Source organism: Pseudorasbora parva, chromosome 10 (genome assembly GCF_024679245.1).
Source record: "Pseudorasbora parva isolate DD20220531a chromosome 10, ASM2467924v1, whole genome shotgun sequence".
NCBI lineage: Eukaryota > Metazoa > Chordata > Actinopteri > Cypriniformes > Gobionidae > Pseudorasbora > Pseudorasbora parva.
Window position 1 is genome coordinate 32,090,915 of NC_090181.1, and position 27,851 is coordinate 32,118,765.

The 27,851-nt window shown below is 37.5% G+C and overlaps 1 protein-coding gene across 1 annotated transcript in view; it reads left to right on the forward strand.

Annotated features, from left to right (window-relative positions):
• The first annotated feature begins 4,235 nt into the window (after positions 1–4,235).
• The window catches only part of snap25b (synaptosome associated protein 25b), a 58,587-nt gene continuing 34,971 nt past the window's right edge, over positions 4,236–27,851 (forward strand). Inside the window, exon 1 of the mRNA XM_067455889.1 lies at positions 4,236–4,389. The gene's annotated coding sequence lies outside the window, so the exon portion shown is untranslated. The remainder of the gene's footprint in view (positions 4,390–27,851) is intronic.

Below are 27,851 nucleotides of genomic sequence, written 5' to 3' on the forward strand. Positions count from 1 at the left end.
AATTTAAATGTCATCAGGATATCAATATGCCGAACTTCATTCTGGATAACACTGGTGTCTTCAGACGGTAGAAACGAGACATGGGTGCTAAAGACATGAGAGTAATGGAAGTGTAAGTGTTATGTAAGTGTCATAGTATTGTAAGTGTAAATCAATACATTTAGCAGGGTTTCCTGTTTGTTGGTTTTTGCACTAACTAGCATTATTGTCTCATTTGTATGTGCCAGGTCAATATCGGCACTCCAGTTCGTTCTTTTCTCCTCTGCTGTCTAATGGTTGTGTGTGTGATTTGTTGTACAGCACGTTTAAGCAAGTTGCTCATTCTAGTCGAACTGCTCTTTGGACAGTATTTTATCTCCGAATAATCCTGACCTTCATCTGTCCTGCTGAATTAAGTATCCAGATTTTATATCTTGATTTGTCTCAGTGTAGTGAAGCACTTTGCCAGATTGTTTTCTACTACTACCGCGCTGTTTCTCTCTCTCTTTCAGGTCCTCCGTCGCCAAAGTCAGACACAGTAACCTTGTCAAACACATTCTCCACTACGTAAAAACACTCCAGATACAAATACCAGAAAGAACAGTAAACCTTGCGGAGCCATTAAATAATCAAATAAGTGCTATTGATTCATGCTCCTTATCTGAATCATCAAGTCTCTATGGCTAAAGCTCTTTTTATCTGATCTTGCTCCTAACAGGAGATCAGGGAGGCTTGATGCTTGGGGCAAGAAACAAAAAAGTAATTTTTTTCTGTCTCTCTCTCTTTTAAAGATATTGGAAATACCACCAAGACATCTATTTCAGAATCAGCTAATATCAATGTAATTCACCTTTACAAACAGCAACATGACCGGACTTTAGCAAACTACTGCTCCACTACATATATTTTATTCAGTGTTATGATTAAAAATAAAGGTTCTTCATTGGCATCAGAGAACCTTTAACATCGGTGAAACCTTTCCATTAGGCTCTTTATAGTGTAAAATATTCTTTATTGGCTATTAAAATGTTCTTCACACTAAGAAAACAAATGGTTATTTTGAGAACTATTCACATAAATGTTTTTTATAAGGAACCGAAAATGGTTCTTCTGTTGGATTGCTATGAAAACACCCCTTTTATTTTTAAGAGTGTTTGCATACGTATCACTCTTAAATGGATAGTTCACCCAAAAATGAAAATGTGATGTTCATCTGCATGCTTACCCACAGGGCATCCAAGATATAGGTGACTTTGTTTCTTGAAACAAATTAAGATTTTTAACTCCAACTGTTGCAGTCTGTCAGTTGTATAATGTATGTGAATGGTAACACATGAGAGTATGAAAACTGTGAGAGTAAAAAGCAACAACCCTGCGGCTTATGACGACACATTGATGTCTTAAGACACGAAATGATCAGTTTGTGTGAGAAACCAAACAGTATTTATATACTTTTTTTTACCTCTAATACACCACTATGCCCAACAGCCTTCGGCGCGCAATCACTTCCGGTTAGTGAGGTCAATGTACACGATCTAGCATAGTTTACGCAAGCAGCAGAAGTGATCTCTCGCGCGGATCTCTACGCCATATCGCCATATTATTTGGCTTGTATCAATAGCAGAACCCTTTTTGGTGCTAAATAGAACGCTTTTTATAAGGTTCCATAAAGAACCATGCTTTGAAAGTGTTATATGTGACCCTGGACCACAAAACTAGTCATAAGCCACACAGGTGTATTTGTGGCAATAGCCAACAAAACATTGTGTGGGTCAAAATTATACATTTTTTCTAGGATATCATTAAAAAAATGTTCCATGAAGATATTTGGTCAATTTCATACAATAAATATATCAAAAATGTATTAGTAGTAGTAAATGCATCACTAAGGACTTCATTTGGACAACTTTAAAGGTGATTTTTTCAATATTTAGATTTTTTTGCACCCTCAGATTCCAGATTTTCAAATAGTGTGTTAGTCTTTTGTATCTTGGCCAAATATTGTCCTATTCTAACAAATCACACATCAATGGAAAGCTTATTTATTCAGCTGATGTATAAATCTCAATTTCCCAAAATGTACCCTTACACTGTAAACACGTTTTTGTTGGATTAACTTAACAAAGTAAGTAACCTGGTCGCCTTAAAATGTTTAGTGTTTATTGAAATTAAAAATTTGAGTTGATCCAATGAAAAAAAAATTGTTTAATAAAGAGAAACTCAAAATATTATTTTATCTGAACCACATAAAAAATTTGATAAATCATGAAAATAGCACTATTTGGCATGTTTCACTGCGTCATCAGAAATAAAACACACACAATTACCCAATATGCTTACAAAATCTTTGAATAATATTTTAATAAAGGTTGTCGAATCTCAAAAAAATTTCATTGTATTAACTCAAAATTTTAATTTCAATGAACTCAAAATTTTAAGGCAACCAGGTAACTTTTTTTCTAAATAATTTTTTACAGTGTATGACTGGTTTTGTGGTCCAGGGTCACAAATAGACCATAATGGTGTTTTAAATAAATTTTTAAATAGTAGTATATTTTCATTAATATTAGTATATTAGTATCTTCATATTATTAATGTTAGTATTATGAATATTATTAAAAAATGTTGGTTTAACTTACAAAAGTAAGTAACCGGTTGCCTAAAAATTTTGAGTTTATAGAAGTTAAATATTTGAGTTGATACAATGGAGGAAATTGGTTAAATAAATAGAAACTCAAAATATTATTATCTGAACCAAAATGTGTGAAAATAGCACAATTTGGCATGTTTCACTGCTTCATCACAAATAAAATTACCCAAATATGCTTACATATTTTAATAAAATTTGAATGAAGGTTGTCGATTCTCAAAAATGTTCATTGTGTTAACTCAAATTTTAAGGCAATCAGGTAATGTATTTTTCCCAGTGTATGTACTATTTATTAATATTGTTTTTTAGTCCTTTCTGCGTGCTCTTTTATCTTATTTCTTATATTGGTTGTATATGGGGAAAAAAACACCATGTTGTGTCCATTATGTTACTTTTATTTTTTTATTAAAATGGTAAATTGTAGCAAAAAATGACAGTGCTCTAACAACAGTTGTTAGCTGAACACAATAATAAAGAACAATTGACATTGAAAATGATATAAATGTAATGAAGACCAAATTCCAGGGAAATATCTTCACAATCCTCTGATGTTTCTCTCGGCATGATGAGGTTATGATCTGTGACAGCATCTGAAATATACAATTGATTTTAAAGTTACAGTTTATCTGTACATCTGATGCTGCAAAAACAATTATGTTTATGAGGGCCAAAATTAGCAAAAATAAACAGTATGTTAGTCCTTTACTGTGTTAAAAGGAAAAAGTAATATCTTTTGTTTGTGACTGGGTAATGTTTAGACAGGCAATCATATATATTAACTCTGTGGAGAAGAGAAGATGAGTATCCTCAAGTTTACAGATCTGCTGACACTTACATGTTCTGTAAAAATAAAATAAAAAATGTGTAGACAATTTAAGAAAGAACTCATTTACCTGTGGAGAGTGTGTTGACAGTCTGTGTGGTTGTTTAGCTGAGCTCCAGTAATGAGGTGGCTTTGACAGTTACAAATTTCAAAAACAAAAAGGCGGGAATGAAGAACCCCTAACAAAAAGAACCATTTCAGCATATAAAGGGTTCTTCAGGACGACACAGTTCTGTTACTACATTTAAAGAACATTTAAAGAACCATTTTTTAGAGTGTATAGCCTATGCAAAACGCAGTATTTAATGAGCTGTTCAGATTCAAACAAAATGGGCACATTTGTAATTCGCCTTCTCAACAGCTCATTTTTATTGAAGAAATAATGGTTGCTAAAATATCTGTTGCAATTATTTATTTGAAGTTATTGATGCTCATAAGGTATCTTTTGAATATTGTCTTTAGGGTGACTTTTAGGTCAAAATAGGATCCGAGGCCACAATCTATTCGGTGACATACAAGGTAATTTACTAGAAGGTTAATTGAGAAGAAAATGCTTAATTTCAGAATCACAATAAATCATAGGGAGCCAAAGAACCTATAGGAGCCCATGCGCTCTAATTTAACATATAGCAGGGATCAATGAGTGCAAAATCCCTAGCAGCCTCGCCCTGGTGTTGAGGGTCATTGTGACGTCATCCTGGATGAGGGCGGGGTTATTTACACACACGCCGGGGCTGTATGGGCACGCCCTAGTGTTGAGGGTCATTATGACGTCAGGAGGGGCACGCCATCTTTGATGAGGGATGAGGGTTTTTTCTTTTTTCACTCACTCACTCACTCACTCTAGAGCTGTGTGCACACGCATTAGGTGACCTAAATCAGTGCTGAAGGAGGCAAGGCGATAGTAACATCCCCAACGTGGTTCATCGAGTGCGAGGTAGGTGTTTTCTTTTGGTTTTTGCACGAGCTTTTGCTGTAGACGCTCAACTCCCACAGGTTCACTTTGTTAATGTTTTGTTTATAGTGTAATTTACGTTTTTATGGTCGATGAAGTTTCGGGGATATATTTCTGAAGTGTAATTGAGCGATTAAAAGCGTCGGCTCGTGCCCCTGCCTGTTGTGTGAATTACAGAACCACGGACAGCGCTCGTTAAGAGACGCGCGCCAAAACAGTAAAAACCGGCGGAACAAGCACGAAACTAGTTATTTTAACACCGAATTCATTCTTTTGTGTCCACAGTACAAAGAAACGGTCTTCTTTCGAATGAATCATAGATGTGTCCTAGTTTTTTATGAGATTGAGATGAGCATGTCCATGTTTTTTTAGGCTGAAATGAATGTTTACACAAACAAAAAGTAGGGTTAAGATATTAACTGGACTGCATTTGCAATCTTTTAGCCTACTTAGAATATATATATATATATATATATATATATATATATATATATATATATATATATATATATATATATATATATATATATATAATATATATATATATATATATATATATATATATATATTCTAAGTATTTATTATTTGAATATATCACTAGAGCTCTAGAACCATTATTTGAATATATATATATATATATATATATATATATATATATATATATATATATATATATATATATATATATATATATATATATATATATATATATATTCAAATAATGGTAGAATGTAGCCTTCTCTGAAAATATTAGTAATTAGTAATTTGAATTGAGAAGCTATTGTAAAAACCTCTTAATTTGTTAGCTGTAACTTAAAGAAAAACGCTATAACTAAGCAATATATGTACCTCTGAGGTAAAATATAGTTTAAATTATAAGAATACGCACAAATCACCTTTTAATTTATGGAGAAAGGGGCTTCCTGTGTGAGGAATCACATTTGATGGATTTTTTATGCATTATTTGTTTATCAATTATATAAATTGCATTGTTTTGCCTTGCATTTATGTTATGTAATTATTTTTCATAGCAATATTTTGTTATTTTAATGTGTTTTATTAACATTGTGCTATGTTTCCGTGTTATCATTGACTATAGTTGATGATGAGCCCAGTTTTGGTTAACTTTAAGTCATTGTGTTGCATTTTACAATACATTTTCATGACTCATATATGACCATTTAATGATATACATTTGGCAAAATTCCATACCAATATGTAACATCACATTGTACATTTTGCAAAGGTTTTTTTTTTTTCTTCTTTTTTTTTAAAGTATAAGCGTACCCTCTAGGCTGTTACGTTTTTATAGTTGTAACCTCACAAAGCAATAATACTATTATTTGGTATAATATAGGATTTTATACATTTGTTGAGAGATGATAAGTAAGATTGATAGGGGGTTGATACAGCTGTTCTCTATATCAATCAACACTGCTGAATGTTTGTCACACCTCCCCATGCGCAGTGAGCCAACAGACATCAGTTGTTCAAGTAGAGCCTTGGGACTTGTAATGTTGGCATTGCTCTTCTGTTTTGGGGGGAAGGATAGCCAGTACGAATTGCATAACTGTTTATCTAGGCCAGGGTGTGTTTTCTTCGTCATCAGGTCTGTTTACAGCTTTATATCTTCCAACAGGGTTTTGGCACCGGATTGTTCCCTCAGAGATGCTGGTGACAACAAAAAGGTGTTTTGTTTTAGGGTTCGTGCGTGGATGTTTGAGGAAATTGCTTTATTTTTAGATTAGTGACAATATGATCCAGCTTTAGAGGTGCTTGAAGCAGGTGGAAGTGAAAATTTTGATCGCACACTCTACCTGCATGCGTTCTGTTCCAAGGGACAGCACAGCGTGAAGTCTAGCACTGCTTTTTCTAACACAGGGTGTTCAAAAAGATGGGATGTATTTGTCTAGAAATGATTTGGTGCGTCACGAAAAGGCAAAGTGTGCCTAATGTTTTGAGAGATTTTACTTTTAAAAAAAGACTTGTCGTGTGGTTCAGCACTGATTTTTCATATGCAGAAACATCACATCAGGAAGAAATTATGATATAACACGCTCCTTGGGCTGCATATGACTTTGTTGGCCGCGTGGACGGCGCCGTATGTCAAACAGTCAGCATACAAATAGTCTGTTCGCTGTAATGTTCCCTTCCCTTGATGACTTTCATGATGACTAATGCCGTCCATGCTGTGCATAAGGGCTGTGCACATGACAGGCTCAAGTTCTGCTCTAGGCGTGCAATGCTAACATGTTCGGGCTCCTCTGTAGGGTCGGAGAGATAGTTAGCAGTCCACATAAATGACTGTGGCTGGTGGCTTTAATGGATGGCTTCGTACAAGCTACCTCCGCTCCATCAGATTAGTACACTGGGCTTTATCCCTTCCTGAATGGGACACTCACTTTGGTTTTAAAGCTGTAATCCCCTCTGGTAAAGATGATTGCTTTGAACCTCACGAACGCTGCTGCACTACACAGCCAACGCTCTGACACAAATATGACAATTATATAATCGTGAAGTTTTTCGAATAATCATGAAATGTTTTTTTTTTTCTTTTTAATGGTAGCAATGTTCAGCGGGTTTTGTGGCGTCCTTTGTGTCCGTGTGCAATCTATGGCATTTCCCCAGAATAGCAACATTTTCTAAGGGCAGACTTTCATCTTTTTTTCTCCTTTTTTAAAACAGGACATGTGGTCTTTGATAACAAAGCACATTTCACGGCTTGTTCTTCGTAACCATATCATATCTGCTGTGCCTCTTCCGCTCGTCACGGGGGAAAACAAGGGTCGCGTCCTTCAAAAGTAGACATGTTTAACCTGCTTTTATGAATGTTTTTGCTACGGCTGCATGCATGTCATGTTATGGTTGGGCAAAGACAAATTTTCTCAATCTCTTTTAGTGCCTTTCACAATTGCATTGCACATTTGTATGCTTTGAATCTCATTTGCAACCCTTTTTATTTCAGCAAATAGTTCTATGATATCTCATTTTTATGAGAAGACGTGGATTGAGACTTGATTTCATCCCTTGGGAATTGTTTGCCTTGTGAAAAATATACCATTTGGAGCCAAGCAAGCTTCAAACATAAAGATTTGTGATAACAGCAAAAAGGAAAATAGTTTCAGAGGCAGAGCAGGATATTACTTTTTGATTAAAGATTACAAAGACAAGCAATTTTTATATCAAATAACATGCACTGATGCTTTGTGCATAACAAGACTAGTAATGTGCACTGAGAAAGGAAATAGAGCTAGAAGTTGACTATTTCATAGATTGTACGTTTTAATAGTGAGCTACATATGTTGTTTATAATGCCATATGGCCTGTGGCTTCATATGGTACAGTGTATTTTGGCCTAGTTTTTTTTTTGTTTGTTTTTTTTGCTGCTGTACTTTTGGCTTCATGTTTTATTCACCCTTTCTTCCGCTTTAAAATTCCTGCCATGAATTTTATATACATGGTTTCATGGTCCATAGCAGTTTTTGCATTTGTATTGCTGCAGAGTTTTATATATTGAGCCCAGTCACACTCTGGATATTAAAGGCTTTATCATACACCCGGCACAATGCGACGCGACGGCAGGCATTTGCAAGTGTTTTTTGCTAGTTTCAGTCCGACGGAGACACTCCACTTTTTTTTTTTTTAATAAGCTATGTATGTGTAACAGAGGCCAGCTAGTAGTAGTTGTCTGTGCGAGTAAACCTCACTCCTCTGACCTTAAGAGACGCTCTAGCGACTGATACTTGAGGTAACAGCCTTTAGCCTCCTTGTTAGAGCGTCCAACTCTCATGCCGGCGGACCCGGGTTCGAGTCCCAATCTGAACAGTAGGGGTTACATTGGTGCCGTGACCCGGGTGGGAGTGAGGTTTAGGGGGGTGAGTGTAACAGAGGCCAGCTAGTAGTAGTTGCAGTAGGGGTTACATATGTGTGTTTGCAATTGCTTCATTTAACTGTGGAATTGTTTGTAAACAAGTCTCAGGTCGATGCTGGATTTGCAGACATATTGAGATGCTATGTGTTTTCCAGACGGGCTACCAAAACGAAAGCCCGTCGGCAGGCTGGTGAATCTTAAATAGTGAAATAATATTTCTTGATCTGGGCGCATGCGCACGTGTGTGTGTGCTCGGTGCGTGCTTTTATCCAATGATGGGGCGGGCCAAGTAACACAGAAATAATATTCCAATCAATTGCGAGTGGATGAGAAATAAATCATTGTGTTTGTTTGATAAAGATGTTTACGAGCCCTGTGATTAAGTGAATCATTCAGATTGCCATTTTTAAAACAATTCCTCCCTCATATGAACTGAACTAACAAGGGAGCTGAAGCTCATTAAATATGCAAATCGTATCCAATCCTAGCTGTGGGTGTTTACTTCCAAGTCTCCAGTGCGGCACGCCCATCAGAACCATCAAAACTAGTGTAGAAAATAGCCTATAACTTATTAGTTAAGTTTTTTTTTTTTTTTTATATATAAAAATAAAATAATTAAGATCCACCATATAAATAGCAATATGGTGCAAGTGCAACTGGCTTTTAAAGTGAATGGGAGTTGAGACTCTGATTGGTTTATTGCACGTTACACCCAAAACACACCCATGACTCATTAAAGGGTTACTTCAGCGATTAGCATATGGCTTTCTATCAGTAGAAACCCTGGAGTATATTTGAATGATTGTGCACCCCCCAGTCCCCCCCTACTACAGCGACTACAGCCAGCAGAGGGAGCTATTTCCACATGTTTTCAACTCGCACATGAGGGATGGGAGATCGCACTCATAGCTCAGCTCACAGCTGCAGGCATTCATGTAAACGGAGAGGCCGGCAGAGCAAAGTGAGTGTTTTAACTTCTCAATTTAATTCCTATTAAAAGTTAAGCTTCCAAAGACATGAACTGAAAACGCACCAGACTGAACACGCGCTGTGAACGACTGATGCGAGCGTGGTTGCGTTTACCTCAGCTCTCATCACGAGAGCTAATTCAGCTCATTCCTCAAGGTAATTGTAATCTGACTCCTGCTGCGTTTTGTGCTGTGACACTCCCTCAGCTGCCAAATCACATTATATTGATTTTATGAAAAATAACATGGTGGGGACAGTGATCCAGCCACAGGGATTCATCTTCCCAGTACTGAAGTACCCCTTTAAGAGAATAGGTACAACCCTTTTAGACCATGTGCCTGGTTTGCCTGGTTTGCCGACCGTTTTTTCCATCTTTAAACTAGCAAAAGCAGAAGTGCAACGCCATACGCTTCAGACTCAGATTGTTAAAATAGGGCCCTAAGTTTGTGGGGGTTTTTTCTCTTAAAAGCTCAAAAAAGGAATGCAATGATATATACAGTTAATAAAATTGTGTGCATTTCAATTGTCATACAGATCTTTTGTTTCGTTTTGAGTTTTATTAATGTCTGTACAAAAACAAATTGTTCTTCTCCTGAGATTACCTCCTCTGGCACACTAAAAGTGTTCCCTCCTTTTATTAAAGCTATTTGATACATAGTCCAAAAAGCAGATAACGTAATGAATAATAAAACACAGGATTACCAAGCACAAATAACTCTGTGTCAGAAATGAATTCCAGCTTTCTGCATCACCTTTGGTTGCCGTCCCCATATTTGCCTTTAGCAAGGAGAGAGAAAAAAAGAGTTATAGCACAAACATGGCTCTAGGTTAATCTCTCCATTTTCCCACTGATTTAGGACCAATTCCCCTCCCACTGAGTCTGTCTGCAAACATAACGAGAAAAATGCAAAACCGATGTCCGATTTTGTTTACAGACACAATATCTCCAAAGGAACACATGGGAGCGTGCTGGTTTGGAGCTCTGTGGTGAAGAAAGTTTCTCAGTGGAGGGCCGGCCACTGCTCCAGGGACTCTCCTTGATCCTGGGATCAGGGTTTTAATGGAGATAAGCCTGTGGTGTGTTGGAGGCATTGCCCGGGGGTTTAAGGGTCATATATGACCAGATGGTCCCTTGCGAACAGAATGAAGCCGAATGAAGCTATACATCAGAGCATGGTGGGATGGTATTGGAGGGCGGGACCTTTGGAAGCACAGGGTCAGGTTAAATATGTTTACAAGCACATTTTTCTCACAGGGGTCACCACAGAGCTTTAGAATTACATTCCGTCTGCTTTCCCTGATGTTTTGAAAAACATATATGGTTGGTTTAAGTTATCAATGACCATAAAACCATACAACATGTAGAACAAATGTTATTTCAGTATTATTTATATACTATTTTAGTATTTATTAATATTTTGAATTAGCTTTTATTTCTGTTATGATAAACACAAAGGAAAAATTGGTGCGAGGATTCAAGTGCAAAAAGGAGAGATTTATTTACAAAAAGAAACCAATACAAAATAAAACAAAGAGAAAACAAAAACCCACGAGGGGGAAAACATAAAGTAGAAAATACAAAAACTGAAACTCAACACATACCACGTAGAAGACACAGGGGACCGGGAGACGGCAACAGTACAACGATCTGACAAAGACTGACAAACACCAGCAGCTTCTAAAAGGGAACAAATGAGTCAGGGACCGGGGAACACAGGTGGGAGAAATCAAACACTAATTAGATAACAAGGGGGGAGGGATCAGACAATGACAGAAGCACAAATGGTCATACATACTGACAAAACCCACATGTGCACACAAGACAGGACAGGCATGTGACAATTTCCATATTTTCACTTAGTTTAAATTTTTCCTTAAAGCCGCAGTCCATAACATGTTTTTTGTTAAAAATGATCCAAAATAAAACAAATTTTAAAAAGTACACAAGCCAGGGTTAAATAATGTGTAATAATTAGAGTGGTACTGGTGGATTTCCACAAGAAATTCAAGCATCTCTTTGTGTAATTACGTCAAGTATACATAAAGTATCTGTATACATAAAGAAGGAGTCCGGCTCTGGTAGAAGTAACACACGTGAGGAGCATGTTCTTTAACGGATCATGTATAGCCTTTTCTCACAGTAGCTGGAGTAATTAAACGTATCATTTTGATGGCAGATTGTAATCCAGAAAGGTCCAAAAGACATCATCAGTGACAACTGGAGATTCACCCATAGTTAATAGCAAAAGATTACACTATACAGAAATTGAAATCTACAGGTAACGCTAACACTCACTTATAATGTAGTCACGCAATGCTGATGATGTTTACATTAACAATTTGAGAACAAAGTATAATAATAATAATTTGCCCGATTTGATGTGATATGAACGATCGTTAGATTTAAGCACCATTGGTAGCGTGATTTATTGTAATGTTTTGTTCCCAAAAGTGGCAGACATGTTACTTGTTCAGATGACATTTTCCATTTAAAATTATTGTTTGGGTTATACTCCAAGACGTAGAATCTGTGATTCCGAAGTCCAGTATCAATACCGGTGCGGAGACTGACAGCAAGCTGCACGTATTCCTCAAAACATTTGATACATCCACTCCGAGGAGCTGCGCCAATGCACAACCCACGTAAATATGATAACTCATACTCATAATTTCAAACAGAGATGGCGACACAGAGGCAAAACTTACAGACTGCAGCTTTAAAGGTATAGTTTACCCAAAAATGAAACCTTGATGTGTATACTTACCCCCAGGTGTAATTTATATCTAACACGGATGGATCTCTACCTGTCGCGATAATATAAATCTCTTCTTAGAGTAACAATTACAGAAGAATAAAATAAAGCATAGGCCTATTTTGTTACTTTTTGGAGCTTGGAAGTGTACAGTTTAAGCTGATGTTTTATATTTTAATCACTGTCCTCATCTTATTCAGTCATCAAAGATTCAATTATTGTTGTGCAGAAAAAATATTCTTACACTGTTACACACCTCAGGTCATTACCGACCCTATATATACATTTATTTTTGGAAAGTATTTCCTATAATTTATGGGAAAATATGCATTCTTTTATATATTTTTTTCTTGTTATATTGTTTGTAATGAATTGATTGAGGAATACTAAGAAGATTGATGAAAATGAATGAGGAGGAGGAGGGTAGTTAATGATGTCCTGGGTCACTAAAGACCCGAGGCATACGTTTGACGCAAACAAATAAAAAATGGTTCAGGAATGGTTTGAGGAGCACAACGAGTTTGAGGTGTTGACTTGGCCTCCAAATTCCCCAGATCTCAATCCAATCGCGCATCTGTAGGATGTGCTGAACAAACAAGTCCGATCCCTACCTCACAACTTAAATGACTTAAAGGATCTGCTGCTAAAATCTTGGTGCCAGATACCACAACACACCTTCAGGGGTCTAGTGGAGTCCATGCCTCGATGGGTCAGGGCTGTTTTGGCAGCAAAAGGGGGACCAAAACAATTTTAGGAAGGGGGTCATTATGTTATGCCTGATCAATGTATATATAAAGCAGCAACATCAATATTATAAAAGAGTGATGTTCATTAAGAAGTTAAAAAATTTTATGAATAAAAATGATGTAAGAAATAGTTATTCCCTGTATAGTTCTTTAGTTTAGCTGTTAAAATAGATGAAAACTTTAAATTCTGTCATACTCACCCTCATGTCATCATGCATGACTTATTTTCTTGGCCACTATTTTCACTACTTTCAATATAATGACAGTGAAGAAATACTGTGAATGTCAAACTCCAAAATGACTAATATTCCAAGACCATTGAAGCAATTTTAATAGCTTTTGTTTGAGAAACAGACTGGAAATTAACCCATTATTCAATGAAAATTCAAGCTTATTTAAGCTTGAAAACCCCAGCTGCCATTCATTTTAATTGCATTTTTTTTTAAGTGCGTTCCACAAAAGAGAGAAAGTCATATCAAAATGGCTTTGAATGTATAAACAGAATTTATTATCCATTGTATGATTAATATTTAGCTATGATATTATACATAATATTAAATAGCATTACACGTATATGGTCCTGTTTATTCCTAGTGCATTGTGGGTTTTATAAAAGCCCGTCATTTCAATGTTCAGCCCAGTGTCTCCACACAAAAACAGTGTTACATTAATAATCCTGACCTCATATTTCTCATTGAATAATGCAGTGCACTGTGAAGGCAAAGACAGATGTGTCAGTGTGCAGCACTGTCCTTGACATAGAAACAGCTGCTTCTGAAGACCCACAATGCACCTTCGAAGGCTTCCCCATCCTATTAATGCTGTCTTTAAAGGATTTTGAATTAAAGCCTTATTTGAAATGCAACGAAATGAGACATTGGAGGCCATTGTGATGTTAATGATGGGAATATTATAATATTCAAGCTTTCTTTTATATCAAATCTGTTTTAGAAGAGCGTGGGGAATATCATATGAGAAAAAGTATCGTTGGAATACCGGTTTTAATGTGTTTTTCTGAAACAAAGACGAGCTATACGTAACATCCTCTCCATCACAGGGCTGAGATCATGATCGTGTCCTACTTTCAGAGTCGACTATGCCTCTCAAGTGCCACGTCGAGCATGATTAATGTGTTTCAGTGCGTTTTCCAAATGGAGGTACAGTATTATATCAGCCTTAACTGAAATTCTGTTGACATTTGGAAATTAACACTGCCAATTCACTTCCTGCTAACATGCCTTCCTCTGGAGGTACAGGGTTCAATTCTCCTGACATTTTCGTAATTCTATAGACGTGTACTTTTAGGAATCGGTTATAGCCGACCTGCGTGTTCGACCTTGTCTAGCGGTGTAAGCGTCAAAGCAGCGGCCTGAGGAATGGGACCTGGAGATTCCGTGACAGCTACATTCAAATATTTAATCACATACTTCGCAGACGGCCGACTTATGCTAACTACCCTGCTTTCTCGGGTTTTTATCTCACTTTGGAGAACTGTTGTCTTCTGGAAGGTGTCGGAACGGCTGATTAGGTTTGATGAGCTGTGTTTTTGTAATGAGCAGGATTTAATAGCTGACTATTAGAGGTAACAGAGATCCCGGGGGTTAGATGGAGTTGAGTTTTTGCTTCTTCTGACCATCTTCCTTGGTGCAACTGATGCAATCTATTTTTAAAAGTAGTTCACCCAATTAATGAAAATTCTTGCATCATTCCAAATAAGCATTAGATTCTTTTCTCCGTGGAATATAAAAGAAAATGTTTTAAAGAACATTTACACTGTTAGTTTCAATACTGTATAAAAAAGGTTCTTGATTGGCATTTATGGTCCCATGAAGAACCTTTAAAAGTGGTGTAAGTGGTTTCTGGTAACCGTTGTTGCTATTTCAAATCACCAAAACAAACACACCCCTACCCCCAAAAGGGTCTCGCCCCTATTTTAATAGCTCCACCCCACATATACGTAACCCATGCAATGACTATGGCAGGTCGAACATTCAATGAAAAAGTTACCCCTTCTATAACAAAAACATAAACCGTGGTCACACTTTACGGTAACACTTTATTTTAAGGTTCAGTTATTAACTATAAACTAGTTGCTTATTTTCATGCATATTACTAGGATATTGGCTGTTTATTGGTACTTATAAAGCACATATTAATGCCTTATTCTGCATGACCTTATTCTACATCCCTTAATCCTACCCAATACCTAAACTTTAATGCTAAAAAAAACTTCCTTACTAACTGTTAATAAGCAGTAAATTATGAGTTTATTGAGGCAAAAGTCGTTGTTAATAGTGAATATGTGTTCCCTATACTAAAGTGTTACCCACTTTACAATACGGGTGCGCCACTATGCATTAATTCATGCTTAACTAATACACAGATAATCACGAGTTAATGTATAACTAATGGTGAACTAACCCATTTATTAATGATTACTGCATCAGCAACTAATGTAGATTATACATGATTAATAGATTAAGTAATCGTTAAATTGTTATTAGTTAAATGTGTCATAATTAATTCCTTAATAACATATTAGATTAACTAATAATGTAAATGAACGTGTTAATTACCACAAGGGGTCAAAGTCATACATTTCAACTTCCAGTTGTCTGCTTTAATGAATCATTAGCTAAAGGTTTATAAACGTGTCATTATGTTCTGACTTTACTTGTTGGGGCACATAACTATTAACTAATTCAAAATTAATTCAAAACCCATAACCACAATTACACTTTACTTAACAATTAGTTAATAGTTATGTGTTGTTAATAGTTTACTTAACAATTAGTTAATAGTTCCCCATTAGTAATACATTAACTCATGATTATGCATATTAGTGCACCCATATTGTAAAGTGTTACCCAAACCGTTCTTATGAGTCCAACTAAAAGCATATTACAATTATGACTGGATAAGGGTTATATAGATCATGAAAAGAGGAAACAAACATATATTAGGAGTGTAGTATCTTACTTGTCGGACACATTTTGTGAGCTGACGCTTGAAATGGACAGAGAGGAGATTTAGATGATCCATACGGTGTGGAATTAATGTGTCTTTATTATCGCTGAAGTGAGCGACAATACGATCGCGGCTAATGTCCGTTATTATGTGTGTCTTGTGTTTTGAATAATGACATGCATTCTATGCATGCACTGAGCCTCTCTTCTCACCATCATTAGTAGACACGCCCCTTACCTGCTGATTGGCTGCAAGTTTGTTATCGCACTCGGCCCGAGCCCGTTTTGTAAACCGGTTTTGAAATAACACTTACCCCACCTCTAACATCCATTGAAAAGTTCCATTGCAAAAGCATTTTATAGCAGATTTTTTTTTTTTTTTTTCAATTGTTAAAATGTTCTCCACATTGCCAAAAACGGTTCTCTCAAAAACTGTTTACTGAAAGGTTCTTTGGGAAGATTCAATTGAATCTCTGTGGAAAGCCCCTTTTAGTATCTTTTTTTTTATATGGATAGAATGGAGAGAAATCTGTTTTCTAGGGTTGGATGGCTCTTCAGGTTGCTTGGTAACTTGCAAATGACCAAACACTTGTCTGTGCTGTTTGGATGTCCCACCATTTTCTCATTCTCTCTCTCTCTCTCTCTCTCTCTCTCTCTCTCTCTCTCTCTCTCTCTCTCTCTCTCTCTCTCTCTCTCTCTCTCTCTCTCTCTCTCTCTCTCTCTCTCTCTCTCTCTCTCTCTCTCTCTCTCTCTCTCTATTGTACCTTATTGATATTTTGAATTGGCTTGCAAATTCCACATGTAGATATCTTATTTACCAAGAAACCTTGTTTTAAAAGTTTCGATTTCCTTTGTTTCTCCTAATTTTCCCCCTCTTTTCTGGTTGTCATGGTTATCAAGCTTTAAACTGAATGGGATTTGCAGTCTAACAGCTGTCTAAGGAATGTGCGATCAGGTAATGTAGAAGAGTGAACAGGATGGAAGGTCACAGCTGGAAAATACCGTGATGCGGTTTTGCGCGGAATGAGATCTGATTATGCTGCATATTAAGGGAACATTTGGTGTGGCATGAGACTAAATCATGCATAAAGGCACTTCTGCAAGAGTAAACATCACATATGACTATAATTAGACTCGTGTCTGTTCCAGATAACACTGTGCTGGAAGTGTTTTCTGGGGAGCAAAATCTTTAAAAGTTTTGTCAAAGCTAGTTCCTGTCGTGCCAACCGAGATAATCTCAAACGTTTTTACAGAGAAAGAACAGTATGGCACTATTTTTTTAATGCCAAAACGTTGTGAATAAGCGTGGAATCATGAGAGTTGGTGTCTTCACCTCCACAGCCAATGAAAAGGAAAAATATAAGAAGGAATGACAGCAATGAAACGCAGGCCTGGGACATTTTACGTCGCCATTTTTAGTATGCTTATATGCGGTAGTTGGCCACTTCTTTCATTATGTCGCTTGTGTCTCTTACAATTAAAGTTACATATAATGTTTGCCAATTCCTGCATCCTTCTTTCTGGAAGCAGAGAAGTTAAGACTTCCCTTGGACAAAACATTCATACTAGAATACATTTGAATGTGTTCAAAGTTATGTTATAACGTTAATCTGTTTCTTAAATTCTTATATTACAAATTTCTCCCAATTAAAACATTGTGAACGTTTGGGATAATGTAAGCACACAACTGAACAAAATATATAACACTGTGTTAGTGGTTTTTGGATATTTTAATGCAAAAATCTTACACATTGTGCTTTTATCTGCAAGTTGCAACCACCGCCAGCTTTTTTTTAAATTTTCATAAAACTTTAATGGCCCCCAGAATATTTTTGTATGAATATCTGAACATGCAATATATTAAAGGAAAGAACACAGCCCGAAAAAAAAAGTGTATATATATATATATATATATATATATATATATATATATATATATATATATATATATATATATATATATATATATATATATATACAGGTCCTTCTCAAAAAAGTAGCATATTGTGATAAAGTTCATTATTTCCCATAATGTAATGATACAAATTTGACATACAGCTCATGAAAACCCAAAATTCCTATCTCAAAAAATTAGCATATCATGAAAAGGTTCTCTAAACAAGCTATTAACCTAATCATCTGAATCAACTAATTAACTCTAAACACTGTCCAGAAGGCCATCATTGACACCCTCAAGCGAGAGGGTAAGACACAGAAAGAAATTTCTGAACGAATAGGCTGTTCCCAGAGTGCTGTATCAAGGCACCTCAGTGGGAAGTCTGTGGGAAGGAAAAAGTGTGGCAAAAAACGCTGCACAACGAGAAGAGGTGACCGGACCCTGACGGAAGATTGTGGAGAAGGACCAAAGACCTTGGGGGACCTGCGGAAGCCGTGGACTGATTCTGGAGTAGAAACATCCAGAGCCACCGTGCACAGGCGTGCGCAGGAAATGGACTACAGGTGCCGCATTCCCCAGGTCAAGACACTTTTGAACCAGAAACAGCGGCAGAAGTGCCTGACCTTGGCTACTGAGAAGCAGCACTGGACTGTTATGTCATTCGGAAATCAAGGTGCCAGAGTCTGGAGGAAGACTGGGGAGAAGGAAATGCCAAAATGCCTGAAGTGATGGTCTGGGGTGCCATGTCAGCTGCTGGTGTTGGTCCAATGTGTTTTATCAAGGGCAGGGTCAATGCCGCTATAGCTATCAGGAGATTTTGGAGCACTTCATGCTTCCATCTGCTGAAAAGCTTTATGGAGATGAAGATTTCGTTTTTCAGCACGACCTGGCACCTGCTCACAGTGCCAAAACCGCTGGTAAATGGTTTACTGACCATGGTATTACTGTGCTCAATTGGCCTGCCAACTCTCCTGAGAATCTGTGGGATATTGTGAAGAGAAAGTTGAGAGACGCAAGACCCAACACTCTGGATGAGCTTAAGGCCGCTATCGAAGCATCCTGGGCCTCCATAACACCTCAGCAGTGCCATAGGCTGATCGCCTCCATGCCACGCCGCATTGAAGCAGTCATTTCTGCAAAAGGATTCCCGACCAAGTATTGAGTGCATAACTTAACATAATTATTTGAAGGTTGACTTTTTTGTATTAAAAACACTTTTCTTTTATTGGTCGGATGAAATATGCTAATTTTTTGAGATTTGGGGTTTTCATGAGGTGTATGCCAAAATCATCAGTATTAAAACAATAAAAGACCTGAAATATTTCAGTTGGTGTGCAATGAATCTAAAATATATGAAAGTTTAATTTTAAACTTAACTTAACTTAACTTAACTTAACTTAATATATATATATATATATATATATATTATAGCTTCATGCATTCTTTGTAATCAACACTTGAAAACACTGGGTCCATTTTTTTCTAACGGAGAGCGTTTCTCAATTGTTTCTGCTTCCTTTTTTCCTGTGTTTTGATTCAGAGATTCTGTGTGCTAGTGCAGATTCTTTAAGTGTACCCTATAACAGTGAAAATACGGAAAGCAATAAAATTCTGTTAATAGCGGAGGAGTGGCCAATGGTGGGAAAACAGTTTAAGGGCCCTATTTTAACGATATGAGCTCATGGTCTGAATTCATGGTATCTTTTTAACAACAGGAAAAAAAAGGTCGGTGCGCCCGGCACATGGTCCAAAAGGTCTCTTAACGTGCAATAAACCAACCAGAGTATCATCTCCCATTCCCTGGCAATAGTGCTTGCACCCTGGCGGATTTGCTATTTACATGGATGAATTTGTGAGCGGAAAGACTAAACGCTTCACCTGAGAGGAATCATTTTATGTTTAGAATTTGGCATGTTTGTGTGCTGCTGCGTACCTGTGGGTAATAAGCAGAGTGCACACATGTTGTGGACCCACCTACAGGTACATATTACTAACGCACCCTGTTAATAACATAAACAACACTGCACTGTTGACTTTAGACCAGGTTTTTGTTGGTCAGTGGCGCAGTCATTTTCAGTTTCCTCAAAATAGCAATCACCAACAATGCGTCTGAACACGCCTTGTTTTTAGACCAGCACACAAGTGCATTTGCTATTTAAACAATGTGGTGCTGGACGTGAAAATTATAAATGCGTTGGGCTGAAACTAGCCAAAAACACTTGCGTCGCATTGCGGCGGGTATATGACAGGGCCCAGTTTGTTTAATTGACTGTTTAGGTACATGTATATGAGAGATTTCTTTCAATGAATCTCATAAGTTGTTCTAAGTGAATGGAACAGAAGGAGTGGGACAAAACAGTAAGCTTGGGCTAAAGCGAGCCAATAGGCCATAAATCCTCTTTGAGTGGTGGGTTTAATCTGTGGCCCTGTGTCATCTGGCATGGCCGTTGTGACGCAGCCTGACATCAGGCAGCAGGTCTCTGGAGGGGGCAGCAGTTCGATCTTCTTCGGAGGATACACTAAAATGTTGAGTGACAGGCTCTGTTTATCTCACTGATCTCTAACATCCATTTCTTCTTGTGGACTCTGTTTTTATATAAAAGACTCATTCTCTCTTTATGAGATGTGGAGATGTGGTAACATCTGGGGTCACATTCATCTTCATCAAACGCCTCACATTGTGTTGGATGCTCAATGAACAATTTATCCTTCATCTGGCTTTTTTATTGTATGTTTCATCATTGCAAGCTATTCTTAACTGTGAATGGTGACACATCCTGCCGAGCAATGTGCTTTTGGGATTTGTACTGGGACGTGTGAAAAAGAAGCACCTGGCCTTTTCTTTGTCAGCACTTACCTGATATTGCTTGCAACATGAAGATTCGCTTAAATAAAATGTGCTCATTGGAGGTTAATCTGTCATGACAATGAGCTCCAAAAATTACATGAATCTTGCATTCATTTCATTATTATTCTCAATACATATACACTGTACTCAATACCATATAAGATATCATATATATACCACATGGCATATATCACATGGCAGTTGCTTCAATAATAATAATAATAATAATAATAATAATAATAATAGATTTTATTTATAATGCAGTTTTCATGCCGAAGAATCTCAAAGTGCAAAAAAGGGGAAAAAATTTAAAAAAAAAAATGAATAACAAGTCAAAATATAGAATACTACAAACAATCAACCAACACAGAAAACTGAACAGAAACAGAGCTGATGGTGGAAGTCTCTGTAAGCGTCGCAGCACACTGTGGTCCACTCCATGTTTTACATTTCTCCCAGCGGCAGTGTCCTGATGACGTCGTCGAGGCAGGATAGCTGAAAACCCGATGATGGGTCTTCATGACGATTCAGACGATGGTGATCGCCGCAGCGCAATGCAGGAGGCGGATCAAGTTTTCCGGGCCCTTCTGTGGACACACCGGGGTCGACACAGAAGTCTAAGCTGCTCCACGGCCGCAATGCAAGACGGAACAGCGGCGCAGCCGAGAAGCGGAACATCCCAACATCATGCCGGACGCTGATGACACTAGCCTGGTGCAAACTTCAGCCACCATGCAGCTCAAGCCCGAGGGAGACCACCAGTGAGCAGTCGACACCCAGAAAAGAGAGCAGCCGCAGCGAGCAACATGAAATTTCCTTCAAACCAAAACCAACCGCAGCAATTCAAACATAAACATCAGAGAAGCGGTGGAAAACAGTGAAACGACGAACAACGTCCTCTCAGTGGCTGCCAGCAATCAGCAACAGTCCCAATTGTAGCTCTGTCTGTTTGACTAGTCACAATCATAATAAAATAAAATAAAATCTAAATCTAATAATAGTATAGTAACATGATTTGTGGGTGGAGAATCGGTTGGGGCCTCTCCCCCACGTTGCCTAGCAATAGGGATGCATTTAGAGGTGTGGTTCTGGTCAAGACAATCTCTTGAACTCCAAACTGAATGTCAGAATGGGAAAGAATGGTGCTTTAAGCAATTTTGAGCGTGGCATGGCTGTTGGCATAGACGGGCCGGGCTGAGTATTTCACAATCTGCTCAGTTACTGGGATTTTCACGCGCAACCATTTCTAGGGTCTACAAAGTATGGTGTGAAAAGGGAAAAACATCCAGTATGGGCTATAATGCCTTGTTGATGCTAGAGATCAGAGGAGAATGGGCCGATTGATTCAAGCTGATAGAAGAGCAACTTTGACTGAAATAACCACTCGTTACAACTGATGCAGCAAAGCATTTGTGAAGCCACAACACTCACAACCTTGAGGCGGATGGGCTACAACAGCAGAAGACCCCACTGGGTACCACTCATCTACACTAGGAGATGGGAAAAAAAGGGGACAATTTGCACAAGCTCACCAACATTGGACAGTTGAAGACTGGAAAAATGTTGCCTGGTCTGATGAGTCTCGATTTCTGTTGAGACATTCAGATGGTAGAGTCAGAATTTGGCGTAAACAGAATGAGAACATGGATCCATCATGCCTTGTTTCCACTGTGCAGGCTGCTGGTGGTGGTGTAATGGTGTGGGGGATGTTTTCTTGGCACACTTTAGGCCCCTTAGTGCCAATTGGGCATCGTTTAAATGCCACGGCCTACCTGAGCATTGTTTCTGACCATGTCCATCCCTTTATGACCACTGATGGCTACTTCCAGCAGGATAATGCACCATGTCACAAAGCTCAAATCATTTCAAATTGGTTTCTTGAACATGACAATGAGTTCACTGTACTAAAATGGCCCCCACAGTCACCAGATCTCAACCCAATAGAGCATCTTTGGGATGTGGTGGAACGGGAGCTTCATGCCCTGGATGTGCATCCCACAAATCTCCATCAACTGCACGATGCTATCCTATCCATATGGGCCAACATTTCTAAAGAATGCTTTCAGCACCTTGTTGAATCAATGCCACGTAGAATTAAGGCAGTTCTGAAGGCGAAAGGGGGTCAAACACAGTATTAGTATGGTGTTCCTAATATTCCTTTAGGTGAGTGTATATATATATATATATATATATATATATATATATATATATATATACATACTGTATATTCTCTTGCTTTATTTTATTGCATTAATATCTCAAAGTGAGTCTCAGTTGGATGATGTTTATCACATATTATATGTTCTGTGAAAATGTCAGATCACTCTGAGTACTCAGTGTTAATTACTCTCCTTATTTTATATTCACAATAGCAGCTGAGTCATTAATGTGGTTTTGGTCTGCTGTTAACATTAAGCATCACATTTTTAGTGTCGTTTTTGCATCAGCTCTTATCAAAGGTGTCTGTGCAAAATCTGCTAAAACGTTGAACTGAGGGTTATTTGATGCAGACATTAAATTGCGTCCTTTCCGATCCAGATGGGTTTGTTGCCTGCAAAACCATTTAAAACCATGTTTTTTTTCAGTGCCGGTTCAGGTCTTTATTTCTAATAATCATCAAGATTCCTCACTATCACGTTGAGTACAAATGGAGATAGCAAATGTTGTTTAGAGACAACAGCACATAAGTAATAATAGGTATATTCAGAGACACAAAAGTTTTTTTCTCTCTCTCTCTATTATATGGATGTTTAAATGGATGTATTGTTTTTGTCATTTGTGCTTTCACTCATGAATATAAAAAGGCAATTTCCTCCAAAATGATCATCAGAAGACATGGTATATGATAGAGCGGTGTTGCTGTTTTCTATGTGGCCAGAGTTCAACAAACCTAGTTTTTCAATGTCAAGGTTGCAGTATATATCAACCTTGTACTCGCCCTTGACGTCAGAGGTGGTTTGCACAACACAACACTTGCCAAAGGGCTAAACGAAATGACCTTTTGCAGTCTGAAGAGAGAAATGTAATGTGCAGGCCCTTATATTAGTGTATATTGGTCTGGTCTGGTTAATACAAATGTGTTTTCAAGTCTTGTAGGTTGCATAATTTCCCCCTAGAAACTGAAAATGATTAAGATAGTAAAGGTCTTAATGGGAAAGTATATGATAATTAAAAATATATTGTAGATGAGTAAAAACTGGCCAAAATTGGTTCTGATACATCAGTCACGGCCTGTCTTTCCTGTCCGGATTACAGGAAAAGCAAAGTACGCCCACTGCTGCCATGTTTGGGTGGCGGTGTAGTTTTTCTCTTGGGGTGTGGATTAACTAAACTTGTTTGGCGGATAAGCCACGTCCTTGAAGAACAATGATTTACAAGATGGCCTGTGCATCCATGGCCTTGTAGAGACATGGCTTGAAGAAAATGCTCACCAATGAGGAAGCCATTTCTCTTGTTCCCTATCAGACACATCATCCATTATTAATGGAATACTGAATTAGGATGGCTCAGGAGAGATAGTAGCTAATGGAGTGAGAGGTAGAGAGAACGCACATCGATGAAACGGACATCGTATACAGTGTAAATGGACCTCTAATTTTTTGTTTATCACCTGGAGAAGATGCAGTTTCTATTGCACCCTTTGAGAAAAATCACACCAGTGTCCAGCTCAAAGACCATACAAGCTCACTTCTTGGATGTTGCTTTAAGAATTAATATTTTAGGTGACTGGGTGCTAATATTTGCATTTGTAACACTAGCATAGCTTTCATCCTTGTTTTTGCAACTGTATATTGTGTATTTAAAGGAATGTGTTTTGTAATAATAAAAAAATAATTACAATATAGATACACAAAAGTTTGGGGTTAGTAAGGTTTTTGTAATGTTTTTAATAGAAGTCACCTAGGCTGTATTTATTTATTTATTCAAAAATAAGTAAAAACACTTAATTTTTTTTTTCTATGCATATATATTTTAAAAGGTCATTATTTCCTGTGATGGCAAAGCTTCCTTCAGAAATCCTTTTAATTTGCTGGTTGTGAAGCTTAAAAAACTTTTCTTATTATTATCATCAATGTTGCAAACAGCGGTGTAATATTTTTGTGGAAAACATGATACTTTTTTTTTTTAGGATTCCTTCAATTAATAGATCACTCAAAAAGAAATATAAAGTTCTGTCATGAAACTCTAGATTGTGGAGCAGACTGATAGGTCCTTAACTCAATCTGCTTGCAACTGCATCATTCTCTAGGGCAGAGCTGATTGGTTCCTGCTGTATAAGCAGCCAATGAGCTCACTGCTCAACCTTTAAATACTCAGGGGACCCTGTTTTAATTATCTAAGTGCATGGTCTGAAGCACATGGCACAGGTGCTCGTCTGAATCCACTTTTGCTAGTTTAATGACGGAAAAAAGTGGTCAGTGCGCCCGGCGCATGGTCTAAAAGGGTTGCACCTAGCCTCTTAATGAGTCGTGAGTGTGTTTTGGGTGTAACTTGCAATAAACCAATCAGAGTATCATCTCCCATTCTCTTTAAAAGCCAGTTGCGCTTGCACCATTTCAGATTTGATATTTACTGTACATGGTGGAAAGACTGATTCTCTGCTTCTCCAGAGAGGAATCTTTTTTATTTTTCATATTTAAAAATGTTTGTGTGCTGCTGCCCTGTGTATGTAATAAGCAGAGTGTATGTGCATTGTGCAACCGCCTTTACTAACATTACTAACGCGCCCTTTAAATAACACAAAAATACTGCACTATTGACTTTAGAACAGGTTTTTGTTGGTCAATGGCGCAGTTGTTTTCAGTTTTCTCAAAATAACAACGCGCCAACAGTGCGTCTGAACACGCCTCGTTCTCAGACCAGCACGCCCATGGGCGAATAGATGGACATGAGTGTAATTGCTATTTATATAAACATGGCACTGGATGTGAAAATGATAACTGCGTTGGGCAGAAGCTAGCAGAAAAAACACTTGCTTAGTCTGTCATCGTATTGCGCCAGGTGTATGATAGGGCCTAGAGTCAGCATTTGTAATAGCAGTGCAGCACCCTTTCAGAAACCCTACACCTTCCTCAGCTCCACCTGTATAGATCTGCTATGGGCAATTCATGTACTATATTGTACGGCAGCAGCATGTCTCACTTGCTAACAACAGTGTCATGTATATTGGAAATAGCTTGCTCTGCAGAAGCAGCATTAAGGATCAACAGCACCAGATCTATTCTGCGAATGGGCTAAACATATCAACACTGTCATATCCAATACCACGCCAAACACTTGAGAGTTGTCCTGACTGAACAGAATTTAGAAAAGTCAATGGAAATAAATTAGAATTTTCTTTCAAAAAGTAAACAAAAAAAAATCAGACTGACTTTTGAATAGTTTCTTTCAAACAGTGCTTTGCTACATTGTTTCCACATATGGCACACATTCTGGAAAATAAAAATGGTTATGTTGCATTATTTATCCAGTTTTGTATAAAAATGTCAGTTCTTATTACAATTATAATTCTGAGAGCATAATTAGTCAAAAAAGAGATGTAGTATGTGATCCAGGTAATCTGTGCATGCAGATAATGTGCATAATGTGCACAGTACACTATATAATCCAAAAACAGTAAGAGATTCTGAACACAGCCAATGTCAATGATGCGTTTAGACAAGGTCACCTGTGACCTTCAAATTTGACTGGTACTAGTCGTAAATGTCAAGTTCAACAAAAATGCTTTAAATATCCAGCAAGTTCTCTTGTTCTCTCCAAAACTACAGGGATGGACAACAAATATTCTGGTATAGGTCACAGATGAATAAAAAAAATCATTAGTTCATAATTTAGAAATATATACAGCTTTGAAAAAAATTAAGAGACCACTTAACATTGATTTCTGAATGTTAAGTGGTCTCTTATTTTTTTTCAGAGATATATATATATATATATATATATATATATATATATATATATATATATATATATATGTATATATATATATATATATATATATATATATATATATATATATACAGTCTTGTTCAAAATAATAGCAGTACAATGTGACTAACCAGAATAATCAAGGTTTTTAGTATATTTTTTATTGCTACGTGGCAAACAAGTTACCAGTAGGTTCAGTAGATTGTCAGAAAACAAACAAGACCCAGCATTCATGATATGCACGCTCTTAAGGCTGTGCAATTGGGCAATTAGTTGAAAGGGGTGTGTTCAAAAAAATAGCAGTGTCTACCTTTGACTGTACAAACTCAAAACTATTTTGTACAAACATTTTTTTTTTCTGGGATTTAGCAATCCTGTGAATCACTAAACTAATATTTAGTTGTATGACCACAGTTTTTTAAAACTGCTTGACATCTGTGTGGCATGGAGTCAACCAACTTGTGGCACCTCTCAGCTGTTATTCCACTCCATGATTCTTTAACAACATTCCACAATTCATTCACATTTCTTGGTTTTGCTTCAAAAACAGCATTTTTGATATCACCCCATAAGTTCTCAATTGGATTAAGGTCTGGAGATTGGGCTGGCCACTCCATAACATTAATTTTGTTGGTTTGGAACCAAGACTTTGCCCGTTTACTAGTGTGTTTTGGGTCATTGTCTTGTTGAAACAACCATTTCAAGGGAATGTCCTCTTCAGCATAGGGCAACATGACCTCTTCAAGTATTTTAACATATGCAAACTGATCCATGATCCCTGGTATGCGATAAATAGGCCCAACACCATAGTAGGAGAAACATGCCCATATCAGGATGCTTGCACCTCCATGCTTCACTGTCTTCACTGTGTACTGTGGCTTGAATTCAGAGTTTGGGGGTTGTCTCACAAACTGCCTGTGGCCCTTGGACCCAAAAAGAACAATTTTACTCTCATCAGTCCACAAAATGTTCCTCCATTTCTCTTTAGGCCAGTTGATGTGTTCTTTGGCAAATTGTAACCTCTTCTGCACATGCCTTTTTTTTAACAGAGGGACTTTGCGGGGGATTCTTGAAAATAGATTAGCTTCACACAGACGTCTTCTAACTGTCACAGTACTTACAGGTAACTCCAGACTGTCTTTGATCATCCTGGAGGTGATCATTGGCTGAGCCTTTGCCATTCTGGTTATTCTTCTATCCATTTTGATGGTTGTCTTCCGTTTTCTTCCACGTCTCTCTGGTTTTGCTCTCCATTTTAAGGCATTGGAGATCATTTTAGCTGAACAGCCTATAATTTTTTGCACCTCTTTATAGGTTTTCCCCTCTCTAATCAACTTTTTAATCAAAGTACGCTGTTCTTCTGAACAATGTCTTGAACGACCCATTTTCCTCAGCTTTCAAATGCATGTTCAACAAGTGTTGGCTTCATCCTTAAATAGGATGTTTAGAAACCTGTTTCTTCACAA